Source organism: Lissotriton vulgaris, chromosome 10 (genome assembly GCF_964263255.1).
Source record: "Lissotriton vulgaris chromosome 10, aLisVul1.2, whole genome shotgun sequence".
NCBI classification, from domain to species: domain Eukaryota; kingdom Metazoa; phylum Chordata; class Amphibia; order Caudata; family Salamandridae; genus Lissotriton; species Lissotriton vulgaris.
The window spans coordinates 122,288,816-122,303,833 of NC_141698.1; the positions used below are offsets into that span (position 1 = coordinate 122,288,816).

The 15,018-nt window shown below is 46.1% G+C and overlaps 1 protein-coding gene across 5 annotated transcripts in view; it reads right to left on the minus strand.

The window, feature by feature from the left end:
* SLC29A4 (solute carrier family 29 member 4) overlaps positions 1 to 15,018 on the minus strand; it is a 218,918-nt gene that overhangs the window by 190,189 nt on the left and 13,711 nt on the right. For 2 of the 5 annotated variants that reach the window (XM_086940687.1, XM_086940688.1), the window contains exon 1: positions 13,238 to 13,431. The exons of 1 other annotated variant lie outside the window; for it this stretch is intronic. The gene's annotated coding sequence lies outside the window, so the exon portion shown is untranslated. Of the gene's footprint in view, positions 1 to 13,237; positions 13,460 to 15,018 lie in introns of those variants that run through there. 2 more of the 5 variants (XM_086940686.1, XM_086940684.1) reach the window with 1 other exon arrangement.

Below are 15,018 nucleotides of genomic sequence, written 5' to 3' on the forward strand. Positions count from 1 at the left end.
GCGCTCAGCCCCACATTGTTCAATGTGTACGTCCGCCCCCTGGCCAGGCTGGCCAGGGATCGTAACATCAAACTAACATCATACGCGGACGATACACAACTCATCTTCTCCTTCTCTAAGAACAGTGGGGCTGACCAAATTAAGTTCCAGGAAGATATCCTGGCTATATCGAACTGGCTGTCACAGAACTATCTCCAGCTAAATTCCTCCAAGACGGAGATACTCATTGTAGGTAAAGATACCGAGAAATGGGATGCACATTGGTGGCCTTCTACTCTGGGACCATCTCCTGTCCCCAAAGAGGCTGTAAAAAACCTGGGTGTGATGTTGGACAACTCACTCTCCATGGAAACTCATGCTAAGAGAGTGGCAGGCACCTGCTATGGTCGCCTGCGTTCTCTTAAACCTATCCTTGGATTCTTTGAGCCTTGCATCCGCCAGACTATAATTCAGGCCTTAGTCTTATCCCATCTAGACTACTGCAATGTCCTGATGCTAGGTTCTAACTTGACGGTGATAAACAGACTTCAGAGAGCTCAGAATGCCGCGGCGCGCACCCTATTTGCTCTGCCAAAAAGATGCCACACCTCCCCTATTCTCCATCGGTTACATTGGCTTCCCGTTAAACAACGTATCCAGTTCAAATGCCTCTGCCTAATGCATAAAATCCTGTATAATACCGCCCCTCAAACCTTGCTGGGACTCTGCTCCTTCTATGTCCCCTCGCGCGCCCTTCGTTCAGCCGACCTGTCACTGGCACGCACGACTAAGATCCGTAGGTGCCGAGCGGGTGGTCGCTCCTTTAGGCATCTGGCACCGAAGCTTTGGAATTCGATCCCCCTTGGGGCTCGGGCCACTTCCAACCACTTGCTGTTCCGCAAACAGATTAAAACGTGGCTGTTCTCTCCCATCTAGCTCCATTCTCTTTCATCTAGCTCCACTCTCTCTGTTGTGTTGCTCTGCTTCCAGGTATGTCCGCAGCGCTGGGACGCCCCATTGCTGGGGTAGCCATGCGCTATATAAGCAGAATTAACATAACAACAATACAATAGATGGGCACATGGAAAAAAAAGAAAATGTAAATGTGTCTTTGCCTTGCGATTGAGCCAATTAGACATAGGCAACCAGAGCTTCTCTCCTTTCTCTCTAGCCCGTCTTCCTCTCCTCTTCACTACCGCCATTTCCCAGTTATATACAGACATGAGTTTATTAAGCCAAACAGATTCAGTCGGGGGGTGACATCTAGCCAAACTGTGGCTATGCATAAACGATAAACAACCATAGCTAAAAAAACAAATTTCTTGTGATTTTCATCCATCGCTTGATCGGAAATACCCAACATGACAGTCAACGGGATAAGTATCACAGAAAGACCCAAGATTGCCCTCAGCCTAAGTTCGATTTTAGATAGTAATTGGGAAAGCTTTGTGCAGGTCGCGAACATATGGGTGCTATCCGCGGCCACTTCTCCACAACGCGGACAGCTAATACCGGTAGTACCCCCCCACCTATGAATTCTAGCAGGGGTGACATATAGATTGGACCAATTTTTTAAACACTGTATTTGTAAATTGGCAGATATACATGTTGTTTGGCTATAGTACAGAGAATCCTCACAGTCCCCCTGCCCAGCCTGTACCTGCGCTTGCCATCGTTCCAAATGTTTAGCTAAGTCATCCCCCATTCTTTCAGTAATGACTTGGTAGATAGCCGCTGTTTGTGGAACCATATTTTTTCTAAACATTTCTACAAGGGGATTTGTCCCCGTTATGACATGTCTTATCTATGAAGTCCTTAACTTGTAAAAATTTAAAGAAGTCCGTGTTCCCCAACCCAAACCGTTCTTTAAGAGCATCAAAAGAAAGTATACAATCCCTGGACAAAAGATCCCCAATACAATAAATCCCTTTCTCCCTTCACCTGGAAAAGTTGCGGTCGTTAAAAATATCTGAGCAAAGAATGGCATTGCTGCCAAAAGGGGAATACCTATGCACCCGGGAGATTCCAATCGTTTTCCTCACTGCTGTCCAGACTTTATGTACACTGAACAACACCTTAAACTTGACCCTCTTAAAATACGCAAAATCAATCTGTCGCAATAACAGACCCTTGGCCTCTACCCCACAAAGAAGGTGAAAAATCGAGCATCCAAAGTCATCTGAATTAGCACCATTTATTACTTCAGAGTGGTGGCCCAATAATAGATCTGAAAATTAGTAACGGACCATCCCCCCCGGTCTCTCGGCAAAGTCATATATCGTAAGGCCCGTCTTGGGTGCTGCCCCGCCCATAAAAACCAAGAAATGACTTGATCAAATTTCCGAAACCAAACTTTACTAAATTCGAGAGGGATAGCCCTAAAATAATAAAGAATTTTTGGCAAAAAGATCATTTTGATGACATTACCTCGCCCCATAAGTGTCAGATGTAGATTACTCATTCTCTTTGTGTCATTTTTCTTAAGAGTGGCACAAGATTCAAATCCACAATTCTAGCTGGGTCGACACTAATCTCGACCCGAGATATCTTGCGCTAGGTACAATCCGTGGATCAACCATATCTACCTTCTCATTTATCACTATTTACGTTTTACTTTCATTCATATGGTAGCCAGAAATTTCAAGAAATCGAGATGTGATAGTCCCTAGCGCAGCTACGGTCTCCTGTGGGGCATGATTAACTATTGCTAGATCATCAGCATATTCTAAGATTTTTACTTCCCCTCCTGGAGCACATACAGGTTGAATTGCCTGGCTCTCTTGTATTAGTCTGATTAGGGGGTCAATATAGATTGCAAATAGCAAAGGAGAGCAGGGGCAGCCTTGCTCTATACTAATCTCTCCAGAATAGACTCCCTCTAATGCTATCTTGGCTTCAGGATCAAAATACATGCCTTTGATAGCCGGAATATAACCTTCCCCTATTCCGTAGTACTTCATAACCGCCCATAAAAAAGGCCAGGAGAGCCTATCAAAAGCTTTTTCAGCGTCGAGTAGAATTAACGCCATAGGGTCTCCTGTCACCTTGGTGTAATCAAATAAAGTTATGACTCTACGGATATGGTCTCGACCTGGAACGAAACCATGTTGATTATATGATACTACTTTTTTGATGACAGAGGCCAGTCTGTTCGCAAATATCTTAGAGTAAATTTTAACGTCGTTGTTAATCAGAGTAATTGGCCGGTAAGCACCAAAATCAGTAGCTGGCTTGCCTTTCTTCAAAAAACTACAATTTTGGCAAATCTCCATGAATCAAGTGGAGATTCCCCCGCCTGAATCAGACTAAAAAGTTCCAACAAGATTGGGGCGAGCTGCAAAGTGAATTTTTCAAAAAATTCTCCTGGCAAAAAAACAAGCCCAACAGCTTCACCAGATGGAATTGATTCTAGGGCCTTGCCAACCTCAGCTACAGTGATTGGTGCTTCCAGCATACCCAGATCTGTGGGGACAAAGGTTCAATTGACACTTGATCAAGAAATCCCGCTATCTTGTCCTGCAAAGTTAAAGTGTGAGTCCTTTCCTCTGAGTATAATCTCTGGTAGAATTTTTCAAAAGTTAAAAGAATAGCATCAGAGTCTCTTACAAAACCAATATCTGGATCATTCATTTCCATGATTTGAGCTTGATCATCCTTTTCCCTAATGCGTAAAGCTATTCTCTCATTGCTATTCTCTCATTGCTTTAGTTCATGTGCGTGCGCTAGGCAACATACCTGGGAGCGGCCTTACTAGCTGAGATCTCGGTTATGGCAGCTCTCAACGTTGCAATCTGAGTTTGCACCGCCTCAATATTCCCTTTATCCAGAATCACCTGACCCAGGTTTAATTCGGCTCGACTCAATTCCGCATATATATTCTTAATCTTATCCTTTTCTTGTTTTTGAACATGCCATCTGAACTGTGTCGTCTCCCCTCTCACCCCAGCTTTTAGTGCATCCCACATAAATTGAGGACAAGTGCTCCCCTGATTTTCCGCAAAGAACCTAGTGATCCACATTCCTATGTGTTCCACATATTGGTTATCACTCAATAGAGTCCGATTAAAAGTCCAGCTGGACCTGTTCTTCACCCACTTAAGTCAGAGTTCCAGAACCAACGGATTATGATCAGACATAACCTTGGGATATTTCTGAATGTTGCAGCCCGCCACCAAATTGTGAGAAATAAAAAAATTGTCTAACCTGGAATGTGATTGGTGTGGGGCGGAATAATAAGTAAACCCATCTTCACCACTTCTCATTGTGACCCACACATCTACTAGCTCATGGATCTCTCTCATTTGACATAAAGACCTAAAAACCTTCGGTTTACGCCCCTGATAACCTGCTTTGGATAGATTCTGTACAGCCCAGCCCAGATTAATATTAAAATCGCCACAAATATTCAGTAGGAGCGGCCAGCCCACCAATTCTGTATTCAGCCAGTCGTATACCTCAGTAGCATCCAATACCGGTCCATAAACAGAGCAAAGGGTAAAGGCGTTATTATCTATGACACATTGAGTAATGGCCCATCTACCATATTTGTCTGAAATCGACAGTGGAAATTTCCCCAGACCCCTGCGGGCAAATATAGCAACCCCCCTAATCTTGGTTTCCTGTTTTGTAAATATCACCATCTGAAACCCATCAAGTTTCAAAATTTGACTTTTACTAGCTTTGATATGATTCTCTTGGAGACAAATTATATCGGTCCTAAGAATTCGAATGTCCTCTTTGACCCTACCCCGCTTAACTGGGTCATTCAAACCACATATGTTAATCGTGGCTATCCAGAGACCCCCCATTGCTTGTATATTCTGTACAGCAATAAACGCAACAAAAAAAAGCACATAAGTTCTGATAACTACTTTTCCCATGCCCATTGCCTTACCCCCCTTAAAGCGGATCCGCCCCCCCCACCCCAGTCCCCACCCCCCATCACATCGGCAAAAAAGGTCACCAGACCCTTGTGAAGCCTCCCACGCAGTGCACCCCCGTTGCTCCCTGACCCCCCCAAAAAAAAGAGAAAAGAAAAAAAAAGATGAGGCAAATGCCATGGCTAAGCCTACATCAAGAAAAAATCCAACCCTAGATTCCCACTTCATTAACACTGAAGTCTCCATCCGAAAAGATACATCGAGAATACCCAGTAGAGTAAAAAAAGACCAAATAAAGAAGATGAATAGACAAGAAACAAATAGATAGTTTCAACAAGAACAAATAGAAACAAGGACACTTAACCCTACCAAAACCCCAGTCCTTTTCACCCGAAAGCTCTTTCAAATAATCCCCCGTTTGGATCTCAGACGTAAACACCCTTGTCCGGCCCTGAAAGATCACTTTCAAGCGAGCAGGATTCATCAGATAGATCTCAGAGCCAAGTTTCTGGAATGATGGAATCATCTGCCTCAGATGCCACTGTCTCTCCACCGTGGTATGGCAGAAGTCCGGCCTCACAAAGAATGTTTGTCCTTCAGCAGATTTCTTCACATCTGGTCTGGCTTTTCCAAAAACTGCCTGTCGCAAAAGAAAGTTCCCCAAAAAAAAGGATGGCTCGCGGCCTCTGCTCTTGCCCAGCATTTTTCTTGAGCATTAGGGGGAACCGATGTACTCGCTGAATCTCAGCTTCCCAGTTCCAGGATGATAACTCTGGAAAAGCAGACTTGAAAAGCTTGATGACAAAACTGCGTATGGCTCCCCCCCCACTGCATTCTCTTCAATACCCAGCAGGCGCAAATTGTTTTGCCGCTGTCTATTCTCTGACTCCTCAAGCTTCCAAAAAACGTCCATCATTCTGGCATCGTTGGCTGAGGTCTTCTGCTCGGAGCTCTCAAAGCCAGCTTCAAGGCTCACCACCCGTTCCTCCAGCACCGTTGTACGGGCCATGACTTCAGTACAGGCTTTTGTAGTCTTTCTAATTGCCCCCTGAATTTTCTTTGTCGCAATTTGGGCCCTTTTATGTTCTTGGCGGGCCTCCAGTTTCATTGTTCTGAGCGTTGCATATATAAGAGCCATTGACGGTCCCTGCCCATCCTTAGACCCAGATGCCTGGGGGTTCTCTTGAAACCCACGTCCGTCTTCTTCCCTTTCATGGCCGAGATTAATATTGGAATAGTCCCACTGTAAGTGTTGATCTGAATCAGATTGGGCACGGGTGGCTTTTTGTCGCCCACTCCCCCGCCTAGCATGGATGCCAGCCTGTCTGAGTGTTTCCGCAGTGTTGGGTGTACTGTCCATATCACTGGCCTCTGCTGACCCTTCCTCCTCCGATGACTCTATTTCCAGCTCACTTCCTGCAGCAGAATCGGATTCCTCTGCCATGGAGAAAAATTATCACCGTCCGGGGTACCGGGTATTGTGCCCCCTCCTTCCTGCGCCTCTGAGAGAGAATTCAGCTCTAGTTCTAGGCATCTTGAGTCAAGGCCAGCATTTTCCCCTGTCGGACTTAGAGCTTGAGTAGAGAGAGTAGACACCGCGGGACTGTGGTTCTCTATCCTTGGTATACCAGTTACCCCTATTGATGCCGTAGCAGGGGGCCCTGACGACAAAGATTGAGAACTGTCACATAAAGAAATAGCGCTGGCGGGGTTTGACGAAATGCTCGGTATTTGCACAAGATCAGATCCGGAGCCAGGAGTCTCCATCACACTTGTGGCTTCTACACCCCCAGCCTCCCTAGACATAGAGACAGGCGCATTTGTAGTTGTTTTCTTACTCCTTAATAGAATAGGCGTGCGTTCAGTAGTTCCCTTGGGCTGTGGTAGGGGTTTGCGGCTTACCGGTTTCCCTGCAAACATGTCAGGGACCATCAGAGTTTTCCTCTTGGTTCCAGTATCTGGAGTTTGATCCATGCCAGGTTTTCCAGCATCCGCTTTGCTGCCTTCCTTGGTGCTGGGGGCCACATCCTTGGTCCCTTCTTTAGCCCCTTCTTTAGCCCCTTCCTTTGCGGCATCCTTAACCCCATCCTTAAGCACACGGGGGGCCGTCTGTTGCCGTCTAAAGAAACTCGGGGAAAGGGCTCTACCACACTGCCTCCACACAACTACGCTCTGCAACGTTCGTAGGCGGATTTCTGCCAACTGTGTCCTGGCAGGCCGGGCAATCCACACTGGAACCATCCATCTAGCAAAGCCACAAAACTTTCTTGAAGCCTCAACCACTGTGGAGCCACAGAGCCGCCGGGAAAAAGAAAACTGCAGCCACCAGATAGCAAATTAGAGAATTCAGTCCGGCGAAAATCCGGTAAAGGTCGCTCCACTCCGCACCAGCCCCCACTCCAAGGATGCAGCACGCCTAGGAGAGCCACGGAGAAATCCGCAGGAGAGTTGTTGCAGCCGCGAGGAGCCGCGGGGATGCCGCTGGAGCCACGGTAGAGCCGCGAAAGAGCCGCGGGAAAGCCGGTGGAGCCGCGGGTGAGCCTGGTGGATCCAGTAGCTGGTTGTAAAGGATTACAGGCAAGTTAGCCAAAGCATTAGGCTAGCGGGTCAGGGAGCAATCATCTGCCGCCATCTTGCCCGCTCTACCAACAAATGATTTACACTGTGACTAAAATCTGTTATCACATTTTATACGTGCTCTTTTTGTGACCCTCAAAACCTGGAATGCCCTACAGTGCATTTTAGTGGGGACCATGTCCCCAGTCTTGTAATTTCTGCCACACTAAGCTGTCCATGTTGTGGCCAGCAGTCAATAGAGGGTCTCTTTGACTCCTGCACCCATAAACCCCATGGGTTTAGGATGTGCTCACCTTGCCCCCTTATAATTTTTGTATTCGTATTGAGGACATATGTACCATGTCCCCGAGTTCAGTAATGGCTGCACCAGCATATTGTTTAGGATGTGGCCAGCCAATCAGATTTGACTAGTCCCCTGTGAAATGGCCACTCAGGGCATTTCTGGATACTGACAGCTCAGATATCACTATCGTTTTAACCCCTTCATGACTACATAGAACACACATTAAACATGAATTTCTAAAAAACAGCTCAATGGATTTACACCAACATCTGAATGGATGTATACCAAATAAAGAGAAACATGCCCCCATCCCATTTTCTTGGCCCCAGCTTAAAGGAACACACACAACTATTCAGAAATGAGCGAAGATGAGTGAACCTTTTTTGGAAAGTGTCCAGAAGATTTGTCAAATGGCTATAAAATAATTAATGAAACAAAATATGCATTTCCTTCGGAAACTCTAACCTGCTTATAACTACCCAGTGGTGATCACCACTGTGTAATATACACACACACACAAACACACACACACACACATGCAAGCTTAAAGTCAGCAAGTAATAGGACAGGAAGCTGAATTGTGGTAATGCATTGTGATTAAATAGTCTTTAAAAGGGAAGTTTTCAGCACTTTCCTGCATTGCGGCAGCGTTGTGGTGGACCTGATGGATACCGGGATGTTGTTCCAGATCCTGGATGCATGGATGGAAAAGTCCTTTTATCTTTTTTTTCTTTTTTTTACCCAGCTGCAATCTGATGGTGTCCTGGCAGATTGTGGGCCGAGAATCACAAGAGATGGTGAACTTGTCTGCAAGATAAGTGGGGGTGTTGGTTGTGATGGCTTTGTAAATAAGCAGCCGGTTTTGAAGATGGTGTGGGCCGACATGGGGAGCCAATGGAGTTCTATCAGGAGGTGTGTATTGTGATCACATTTCTTCAGGCCCTGGATAAAATGTGCCGAGGTGTGTAGAATACCCCAAAGGGGTGCCAGTGTGGAGTCTGGAAGGACATGATGAAGGGCATTTCCACCATCCAGATGCAAGAGTGCAAGGTCTTGAAGAGCAGTTCAGGGGGTTACCATGTGAACACATTTGTGTTGGTTTGAAAGGTGGGAGAAGAACCAGTGGGGGATATTGCTGGTGAATCCCATCCAAAACTTGAGGGTGCGTATGAGGGTGGAATGGTTGCCTCCATCGGAGGCAGCTGAGAGGTCCAGCAATATCAGGAGATGGGGCCATCTTCATCTGTGTATGTGTGTATGTGTCAAATATGAATGCAACACTGGGACCCCCTGAGAAGGGCTAGGGGGTTGGGGGGTCTCTACCCTGCCCCCTTTTTGTGTTTTCCACTCTTGTTTTGGGCTCTCTTGTGCCTCAGTTCTCCTGAGAAACAAGATGGTGGCCAACTCTTCCAGGTTTGGACAGTTTGGAATGTTGACAGTCGACTGCCAGCCAATCAGGATCACGCTCGCGTACGTAAGGGTACGCGCAAGTACGCGTACGGTACGCGTATGGTGCGCGGACCCGTAAGCTCATATAGATATATATGTGTTTTTAAACCTAATTTTCATAAAAACCACTGGAGCAAATTTCATCAAACATAGCAAAGGCACATCTGCGTACCAGTCCCTACAATTTTGCCAAGTTTGGCGTAATTCCAAACAGCGGTTCGGGCTGTAGACTTGTCAGACCGTACTATGGAAATTAACATGGGGAAAACACGTTTTGGGACCCCCCTTTTTTCTCAGCCCCCACTTCACGAATCCCCCTGAAACTTTCAGGGAAGGAGCGGAGCGCAGCGAGACCATTTTAAGGAAAATTACAGGCAGACCCCTCAATCGGCGCCAAAGTTATTCCCAATAGAATGTTCGGAATTTCCTATGGTAGCCAATCCTAACTATATTTACCTACTGGCTATCGCCAGTTGGTAATATATATATATATATAAATTATGTGATTGCCATAATGCCACCAATGAAAATAAATAACTAGCATCTACCATATATGCAGTTTTGTTACAGAGCACGAAGACAAAAGATCATAGTCATCTTGCTACTTATGACATCCAATAATGGGCTGAGATAATCACAAACACAGGGCACCATCGTTAATTTGGATGTTTAACCTGAATGTATTTATTAATATTGTGTACAATTCTCTTTAAAAGATTTGTTTTATATACATGCGGTAGGCCCCCTATCTTTGACTAATATCACGTATCATATGCTTGTTAATAGTATGGATCGATGTGGAAAAAAAGACTATGACATTCGATGTGTATGCAAGTCTGTTTTAACTGTTATAGACAGATAGATGGATATAGAGATAGAGATAGAGATAGATATAGGTGTAAATAGATCAGACTATTATTTTAGGCAGTTTCCTCTATTGATGCTCACATCATAACATATTCTCCTGGCGTGATGCTGCAAGGCTGAAAATATTTCTTTCATATACAATTCCAAATGCACTGTATAATGCCAACAGCTGCGGCAGTCTTGCGAGTAAAATAGATTTATTCTTCTCCGTCAAGCAATTTCTTGCAAATGCTTTCGTTTCTAGTGCCTTTTCAAATGTTCATAGAAGAAATTTCTGACACTGGTTTGTCAAAGTTCCATGCAAAGTTGCAATTTCTTCAGAATGATAACCCTTGATTGGTAATATTATTACATAGCATCTATTGTTATTTTCATCATGTTCATAAAGCCATCTCTTGGTGTGTTTCACTTTAGTTGACCTCATTATAACAAGTCAGTTAGAGCTGCACGCGCAATATAGTGGCGTAGTAAGGGAGGGGGCGGCCCGCCCCAGGTGGTATGAGTTTAGGGGGCGGCGGCCTCCTCCCAACGCCATTACTTGTGGCCGTCGCCAGGGCCGGACTGAGAATCCAAACTGGCATGGCAAACTGGTCGCTCTCCCCCCCCCCCCCCCGAGGAGAAGGGTGGCACGGCCGAGCTGTTTGGTAGGGCCGGTTTCAGCCGATTTTGTTACCGGGCCGATATTGCTGGACCCTGGGAACAAAAAGGGCCCCCAGGGGCTTAAAACCGACCCTCACTCTAGCGGCCCCCCGGGGAAACGCCTGGTGCCTGCTACTGCCAGTCCGGCCCGGCCATCGCGGGCGGTCAATGCAGGAATCACCAGCACCCCCTTGCGCTTATCCACGGCCCCCAAAAGCAGGGACCGCTATGGGCGGCAAAAGGTCTAGCTACGCCACTGCAACATATATATCTTCCATCTAGACCCTTGAGGTCTGCAGCCCAGGCCAATGCCATCGTGCCGGCAGTGAAACGTGTTCGTTGTGGAGGTCGCTCCTTTAGTTATCTCGCCCCCCATCTTTGGAACACGCTGCCCCTGAAGTTGCGAACATGCTCCAATCTATCTGTTTTTAGAAAGGGACTTAAGACTTATCTCTTTGCCCTGTAAGTTGTTCTTGTGGATTTTTGGTGCCGCTTTGGCTGCCTTGTTAGTTGCTGGTATTGGTGTGATGATCTATAGCGCCGGGACGCTCTTCGGAGCAGCTGAGCGCTCTACAAAACCCACAGTAACATAACATAACATAACATATTTGCTGCATAACAGCTGATGGCCAACATTTTATTTTCTATACATCTAATGGTCTGTTTCTTCAACAGAAATCATCTTGTGGTGTTCAGTGCTTAGCCTGGGAAATTCGCCGGCATACCATGGCTCTACCTTGTTCCGAAATCACAGATTACTGTCTCATAGTCTCTATTTTGCAATGACTTTACATTTGAAAGCAATTGGGCCTATATTCATTGGGTCTATTAAATTAGATTTAATCTCATTACTCGGACTTAACCCCATATGCTCTGGTTCTTTGATTGCTACTTCTACACATGGAAAGACCTGTTGACTCATACCATACAGATCCATTTGGCTTAATCGTGGAGTCATGGCAACTCTTGCTTCCACAATCATGATGCATTTAGCTATGATTTCGCCCCAAATGTCATTAAGACTCCTGTAAAAGTTTCTGCACTCCTTTTGATGTTGCACTAAGGGTGATTTTGCACCTACATGTGATTTTTCTCCTAAATGCTTCCTCGCAAAGCCGTTTATTTTGCGCCAAGGTTGACTATTTAAAACTGGTCTCGCACCTAAATTTGATTTTGCAGCAAAAACATTATTTTGCAGCTAAATGTGATTTTTACATCTAAGAGCTGCTCCCCCATGCTGATCAAGGATTCATTTGCACCTCGATGTGCTGTTAACTACGAGCCTCTTTACGCATTTAGGTGCTGTTTTATCACACCAGATAAAAAATGAAACTATGGGGTGCGTTATTCACCGGGTACAATAAATAACATCTATTGTGACTCTGTGGGGAATAAAATGCAGATTTTGGTCTTTACCGCAAATACGTATGCTTTTGCAGGTAAGGCCTGCCGAAATTTAACAAAGGTTGAGGTATTTAACGATTCTGATAATTATCCAATGTGTTAATACCTTCAAACTCGTAAGTGTGTTTACGCATGGGTCGAAATTAACCAAGCTGCTAGTAATCAGGCCCTTAATGTCAGGACATACCGACGCAGACCTTTTACACTTTATGTCACATCTTAGAACCACATTTTACCTCTACTGATACCCAACAGCTGCACATTGCAGCTGTCTCAGATTGAATTTGCTTCTCAAGATCAATAACTGATATATTTGCATTTGATCCAATTATGTCCACCAAACGTAAACAAGGGAGCTACTTATCAGACTCAAGGATGTATGTACCAACATCACCAAAAATACCATCAAACACTGAAAACATCGACCCCTGAAAGCTACCAGGAGACATTAATCAGTGACAAATACCAGATCATACTGGGCTCCATTACATTTCTGTGCACAGTGTCTTTGTCACACATTTTGATATTGTCCCACCAGTCCTAAATACGATAATTCCCAACAACTAATGTCGAACAGTACGCCAGTGCTATGTACCGATTCTGCCAGGAGGTGGCGCCAGAGACACAACATAAAACCAAGACGAATTCTCTAATTAGATGTGCACAATAATTAAGAAAGAATACGGATCTAAATGGAAACCCACGTCCGCTTCCTTCTGGGTTATGAAAAGGCAAAGCTTGGCACCATCAAAACACGCTCCCCCCCCCCCCCTCTTCCAGAGGCTGTCAAGTCAAAGTGCAACGAGTTTACAATTTCACAAGTCTTTTTCCCACAATTATGAATAAACACGTCCTTTCTAATTGTTTTCCTTGAATATCCAATATCAGTTTGTTTCTGTTAATTGGCGTGCTTTGCGTGTGAAAACTGCTGCAAACATAGCAATTTTTCAACCCAAAGATGCAATTTCGTTCCTTTATCCCGTTTAAGCCCGTTTCATACTTCTCGTTGATTTTTCTCATTTCCCGTTTTTTATTTTCGTACATCTCTCCATTTTTCTGACTCCGCATCGCTCTATGAAAGAGACAAAGATGCCCACCCCCTCCACCGCCCCCTCTTTGCCTCCCTCTTCGCTGCCAACAGGTTTCTCCCCCCTCTTACCTCTTGGCTGCTGGCAGCAGCTCCTCCGGCGGGGTAAGGAGTTCAGGGCCAGAGATCCCTCCGCGGCTTCCTCATCCTCCTCACCCTGGCACCCTGGACCATCCCTGCGTCTCCCATGTCATGCCGCGCTCCATGCAGCCCGTGTCCTCTCTCAGAGGCGACCAGTCAACGGCACCGCAGACCCTTCTGCGTCTGAGGTACACAGAGCCAGCCCACACGCTCTCCTCTCCCCTCCACCCCCCCACCCCCCTCGCGCCTTGTCTCCCCTCCTTCCCCCGTCCGTGGATGGATACCACCCACTGCAACAGCAGGGAGCCTCGGAGCACCGGCGCAGGAAAGGTTACCCGCGCCTGTCAGCATTAGGGTGACCAACTGGCATTGGCGCAAATTCAGGACAGTGAGTGTAAAAATTCAGGACAAAGGGTCGAAATTCAGGACACAAATTCAGGACAGGAGGTCAAAATTCAGGACAAAACTTCAGGACAATTGGAAACGTTTTACAGACACATCAGAGGTCGCGCAATAGTATATAAGTAAGCCCAGCCGTATCCAAACATATTCAACAATTTGCAAATCTATCCACCATGCATCCTTCCATCTATCATTTCACTCATCCATCCCTCCATCCACCCTTTCACTCATCCATCCATTATCCATCCATCCACGATTTCACCCTATCCATCTGTACACTCATCCATCCACTCTTTCACCCATCCATCCATTCACTCATCCATCCAGCCATTTACCCTTTCACCCATCCAGCCATCCTTTCACTTACTCATCCATCCACTCACCCTTCACCCATTCACCATTTTAGTCATCCATCCTTTCTCTCTCCATCAACCCTTTCACTTAGCCATCCTTCCTTCCATCCATCCACCCACTCATCCATCTACTAATCCACTCATGAATCCATCCATTGACCCTATCACTCATCCATCCTTTCTCTCATCCATTTATCCTTTCACTCCTTCACTCATCTATGTTTCCTTTTGTCCATCTACCCTCCCTTTCACTCACTCATCCATCCTTGCATCCACCCTTTCACTCATTCGTCCATCCCTTCACCCTTGCATTTATCAATTCATCAACCCATCCATCATGTCACTCATCCATCCACCCACTCACTCACTCATCATCCACCTTTTCACTCATCCATGCTTTCACTCACCCATCCACCCTTTTACCCATCCAGCTACACTTCCACCTATACATCCAGCTATTTCCCTTTCCTCTCTTCAATCCTTCCACTCACTCATCAATCCATCCATCCTCTCTCATTATCCATCTATTCAATCTTTCATTCATCCATTCACCCTTTCACTAATTCACCCAGCCATTCACCCATCCCTTCACTTACTCACTCGCCCACCGTAACATATTAATTTTGAGCTGAGCCTTTTTTACAAGATGCCCATCAAGAACTTCACCCTCGCTGCATGAGCCATTCCAGGACTGGGATAGAAGCCACCCAGGCCAGAGACAGGCTCCACCACTGGGGGGGCAGGAGCCATCACAGGCGGCCGGGGGGGGGGGGGGGGGGGGGGAGCCATCACTGGGGCGGGGAAGGAGCCATCACAGGAGGGGGAACAGGATCCACCAGGGTGGGCACAGGGGTGGGCATGCAGTGTTCTAGTATAATCTTGGTCTCTTTCAGGGTGGGGTAGGGCTCCTCACCCCCTCCTGGTCAAGACAACAAGAAATCAGGCTCTTTCCAAAATGGTAGTTTTGCCATCCCCCCCGCTGCGATGTACAGTACTTACAGGAGATACTCCAGGAGA